At 33.9% G+C, this 5584-nt stretch overlaps 1 long non-coding RNA gene across 1 annotated transcript; it reads left to right on the top strand.

Annotated features, from left to right (window-relative positions):
• Window positions 1-1535: 1535 nt before the first annotated feature.
• On the top strand, window positions 1536-2978 carry LOC138910684 (uncharacterized). Its single transcript, XR_011415836.1, has 2 exons — window positions 1536-1737; window positions 2522-2978. It is a non-coding gene; the product is annotated as an uncharacterized lncRNA (long non-coding RNA).
• The last annotated feature ends 2606 nt before the right edge of the window (window positions 2979-5584 follow it).

Raw genomic sequence — 5584 nt, 5'->3', positions numbered from 1 at the left:
TATATATTATATAAATTTTATATAACTATTTTTTTTTTTTAAAGTTGACCGTTGGGATCGTTTGGCCTGCGAAAGGACCGGTCCGGTCTCTGGCGGGCCAAATGGTCCCAGTCCTGGCAGGCCCAAAGCATAAGACCGGCCCAAGCCCACTAAATTCGATCTTAACGATCCTTACCCGTTTAACCCGGGCCGGTCCCGGACCTGGACCGACCCACTTGCCGGCCTTAGTTGTGGTGCCATAATGATATTATGTGTGGGGAGCGTAAACAAATATAAATGTAGAGAGTTGTCTTAATAAAAATTAAAAAGTGCAATGGCAGTAATTTTAATTCTTTTCTCTGAAAGCTTTTACAGATTTACTCGGATATTTTGATGGGGATTTACTTGCAGATATTTCCCTACGAAATTCCGCAAGAAGCTCTTAAATTTCATAAATTGTTTACCAAAATTTCATGCGAATTTTTAGAATTTCCAACGAAAAATCCGCAAGTAATTTTCATACAGATTTAAAACCCTAGATAATTTACATACGGATTCAAAAATCCCCAGGTAACATACCTGGGGATTTGTAAATTTCGTAGGTGATAATTATCTACGAAGGTTTTTCCATCGAATTTTTTTTAGATAAAAATTCGCAGAAAACTAAGTTTCCTGCGAATTTTCCTACATAATCTTCAGGAAAATTCCCATGTAATACGTGATTTTCTGGTAGTGTTTAGCAAAACAAATACTTTAAAAAACTGAAAAATATATATTTTAAAAATTCCTTTTTTCAGTTTTTACATAATATATATTTTTCAGTTTTGAAAGTATTTTTTAAAAAAAAATCAGTTTTTACAAAATAAATACTTTAAAAAAATTGAAAAGACTTAAAAATATATATTTTGCAATTTTATTTTTATTTTTTCAGTTTTTACAAAATAAAATTCCAGTTTTTACAAAATATATGATTTAAAAAAACTGAATTTTAAAACGGGTCGTGTGGTGGATTTTTTAAAACGGATCGGGTAAAAAAAAGGGGTCGTTTTCATTTGGTGCTGACACGTGGCACTCCATCCAAAATAAGGGTATATTTGTTCCAAAGTATGACGGGAAGGGTATATATAGCCCAGTAGTTTAACGAGGTATATTCTTAGACCATTTTCGAAAGTATAAAGGTATATTGTCGTAAAATAAAACTACTAAGACCTAAGTTAACAGTAGTTGAATTTAAAACAAAATGACAATGAAAAGTGTAGGAGCCGGTTTCGAACCTATGTCCATCAAGTAACTGAAGTTCTCAAGCAAGCTACAAAAACAATCTCTTTCGTCCTGCTTTTGTTGTTGAGGGGGACAGGAAAATTATTTAAGGGGTCCCCACACTACAAAAAACCGTAATCATTGCGGCGGTTAGATAATGGCCTTCCAAACGCCATTAGGACATATGATATAACGACGTTTTTAAATTACGGCAGTTCAAAACCGCCATTATTTACAATAATTTTTGATAATTCTTTTCCCTTTACATATTTAATATTAAAACATCTTTTTAATTCCTTCTCTCAAAGACTCAAACGACGATCTTTTCTCTCTCTCTCTCAAAATGACGATTCCCCCAAATCGTTTAGGATTCAAGACCAAAAGTGCCGTTGATTTCACTGTAAGGACATCAGATTCCAAATCGTTTAGGGTTCAAGACCAAAAGTTCCGTTGATTTCACTGATAAATGTAAGGAGATTAGATTTTTACTCGTTTAAGGTAATGTGCTTGATTTAGCTTTCGATTTTGCTGATTTAGCCATTGATTTCATTGATTTTAGGCGTGCATGTGTATGTATTGGACGAAGATCAGTTTAAATCACTGATTTAAGCTGTCGATTCACTGCTTAAGCCGTCAATTTCATCATTTGGCAGTCAATTTTATTGATTCGGCCGTTAATTTCACTGGTTTAGCTGTCAATTTCTGCTAATGGTTTTATTTCTTGTTTCTAGTAGTTTTTAATCTGTATTTTTGTTATTTTCTGTTCGATTGGTATGATATTAAGAGTGTAGTCAAATACATGCTCTTAATTTTGATATTTGTAGTTGTTGATATTTTAGCTACTGATCTAATGGTTTTAATTCTTTCTTCTTTTATTTTTGTAAAGTTTTTTTACTTTTCTGTTCAATTAAGTTTGTATTTGTTTAAATTTTGACATCCAGTTATTGATAATTTAGATAGACATGAAAAGTCAAAGATAATTTAGATATTGAAGTTATATATGCACCTTCATGAAAAGCCACTATATGCTGCCTTTTGAACTAAGTCATGAATCATGACAGAGAAGTTAGTCAGAAAACTAGATCAATCTGATTTCTTAAAGTTGAACTTTAACACACCAAACTTTATAGCACTTGGTGTTAATATATAAGGCATGTCTTGTGATAATTGGCTTAATGTATGCATATTTTGATATATATCGCCTCACATTTTGTTCATGTCTCGACGATTTGAGATGTTTAATATGATTATTTGTGCTAAATTTTGGTATTTCTATGTGTAGGGATTATTCGGATGCAATTTGGGACGAAAGGGCGCGAATTGGAGCGAAATCGGGACAAAAACGCAAAAAGTGAAATTTGAGGGCCACAGCGAGCGTGGGGCGCTGGCCTGGACGCTCAAGACGGAAAAATGTCCTATTTCGACCAGGACTCGGTTATTTCGACCCCAAGACGCCCAAACTCATATAAAAGCCAACCTAAACCTATTTTGGAGAAAGGAGGATGTTTTTGAGAGGAAAACACAAGCACAGAGCCGCCGTGGAGGCCGGAATTCATCAAGTTCCATCTTTCTCCCACCAAACTTAGTAATTTTTATGTTTCTTTGTATGATTTGTTGTTTGGCTACCATGTCTATGTGGAGCTAAACTTCATGTTCTAAGGTTGTGGTTCTTTCATGACTATTGTTATTCGGATATTGATTTTGCCTTCTTGATTTATTATATTGGTTTATTTATTCAATCTTGCGCTTAATTATTTAATTGTTTGATCACCAATTGAATACTATCTACGAATCTAGAATTGAACTCAAAAGTGGGAATTCTAGATTGCATATAGGATTGAGTAGAGCAAGTTCTTAAACTCGGGCATCGGGGAACGGATTCGTGGTTAGGATAGACATATACCTAATTGTCTTGCTTGATTGATTTACAGGAATTATAAATGCGTTCTTATTGATTCTAACTCCATAGACATATAGGCGTTAGGTTAGCTTGAATAGGTGAGTAAGAACTTGACAGATTCTTATGAGCAATATTAACCCTGACAACCAATAAGCTAGATAAATTAGTCGGTCAATTCAATTGAAGAATACAATAGGATTGTTAGATAGCCCATAACCCTAGATCGTTTTCATTACATTGATATCATAAAAATCTGCTTTTTCTTTGTTCAAAGTTTATTATTTATATTTTTTTATTTAATTAGTTTAGAATCAAATATTTTTAGGTTTAATTCTTGTTTAGATAATTAGGATAGTCTAATTTAGTTAATAGTTAATCACAAGTCCTCGTGGGTTCGACATCCGACTTTTAGTCACTTTATTACTTGACGACCACGTATACTTGCGTGTGCGTTTGGCCGCAACAAGTTTTTGGCGCCGTTGCCGGGGACTTAGAATTAGCTATCTTTCTAGATTAGACTTTTACTTTTAATTTTATATTTTTTTTTTCTTTTTGTAAATATTTTTAATTTTATAACTATTTAACTTTTCTCTTAGTGTGTTTCTAGTTCTCTCAACATGACATCTAGGGATGAAGTATCCGGAGGTAAGGTTATTGATGAAGACGCTTGGTTGGCGGAAGACTTTTATGGCCCATCTTTTTGGTCTTGCCATGCCCTGAACTCTGGGAGGTCTGAATTTGAATATGGGAGTAAGGGTTGGTATTGGGATGAATATTCTCGATTAAGGGAATGTGCGGAACGACGTTATCTTCTGACAATGTTGGTGAATGATTGGTCTAAGGAGAGAGATGATCTTGAACATAAAATTGATAATTTTGGCTTGGCTGTGCATAACTTAGATGCATATTTGAGTGCAAAGGTTGATGCGTGTAACGCCCAACAATTTAATGATGAGTTATGTGAAGCCGAGAAAAATCTTCTAAACCAAATTGAGGAGCTAAAACGAGAATACCAATCACTAGACCATATTTTTCTTGAGGATGCTAATGTTGAGAAGAATGCTCTAGAGTCATATGAAGGAATAGATAACATTACTTTGGGAGACTTGAGTGTGTTTATATATGGGGATGTAAATAGTAGTACAATTCATGAGTCAGGGCGCATTAGACCTTATTCCAATCATTTTTTCACATTGTGTTTAGATAGTAAGATAGTAATTGAGCCATCTGAGCCTATGGGGGAGTCAAAGGGTGAGGATGAGAATTCCTATATTCTTGAATTTATTGTGCAAAAAAATAAAAATTATATTTCTCATGTAAAGGCCGAAAAGTGTAGAGTGAAAAATATATTACTTGGCCTGATTATCGTTGTAGCCCCACCACTGGAGCATAGCCGCAGATTGGATGCTATGTTAGGGGTACAATTCATAAGTTTGAGGTGGAGAAAAAAGTGGTTCACGTCGTGCCGCGACGTTAAATTAGGCACTTGTTGGGAGGCAACCTAACTTTACTGCTTTCTTTTATTTTTATTTATTTTATTATTTTTGTAGTGTTGTTTTATTTTATAGGATTATGAGCATAAGAAGAAAGTCATTAGAAGTGTGCAAAAACAAGCCAGATTATTGGAACTAGTGTGCGGTACCCGCACAAATGATCATCCATGGGAGAAGTCTGAGTACCCCGTGAGCTGCTATTGTATCGGCCTTTGGTCTTTCAGGGAGTTTCTTGTCCACCCTTGTTGTTATTTTTACTTTATTTGTGCATTGAGGACACTGCACTCTTTTAAGTATGGGGTGGAACATTCTCTATTCTTTCTATAGTATTATATTAGTATATTGTTAATTTCTTATCTTTTTATTGTTAGCTAGCTTCTTATTTTTAATAGCATAGTTAGTAGAATTAATGGTGTAGTATAGTAGTAATAGTTTTAGTAGCTTAATTTAAAAATAAAAAAAATAAAAAAATAAACAATTGAGAAAAAAATTGAAAATTTATTTTTGGACTTTTCCCGACGATGGATCTCCTAGACAATTTTCTTGAGGGATTAAAGTCTAAACAAAAAAAAATTAAAAATAGAAAAATCCAAAAATATGTTTTTTTTGTAGTAATAATCCCCTGTGGTTTTTCTTTGTGCCTCGGTTCTTTTCCATTGGATGTAGTTTGAACTGGATAATTTTTTTTTCTTTGAGAATAGATTAGAGTTTAGAAAATAAATGGAGGAAGAAATATGAGATTCCTAGGGGCTCTTGACTTGTTTGATAGTAGCGTATTCAGGCTTTGGCATGTGTAGTGGCTTTCCTATGTTTTAAAATTGATCATGAAGCCTTTATAAATTGGATAGCATGTTTTGTGGCACCTATTTCTCGTTTTCTTGACTTGTGTTCACTTTGCGCTTAATCCTCAATATCTCGTGGCTCTGTGAATATTTACATCTGTTGAGAATCG

This window comes from Nicotiana tomentosiformis, chromosome 4 (genome assembly GCF_000390325.3).
Source record: "Nicotiana tomentosiformis chromosome 4, ASM39032v3, whole genome shotgun sequence".
Lineage (NCBI taxonomy): Eukaryota > Viridiplantae > Streptophyta > Magnoliopsida > Solanales > Solanaceae > Nicotiana > Nicotiana tomentosiformis.
The sequence above is the reverse complement of the archived record's forward strand: the minus strand, read 5'-3'. Positions and strand labels throughout refer to the sequence as shown.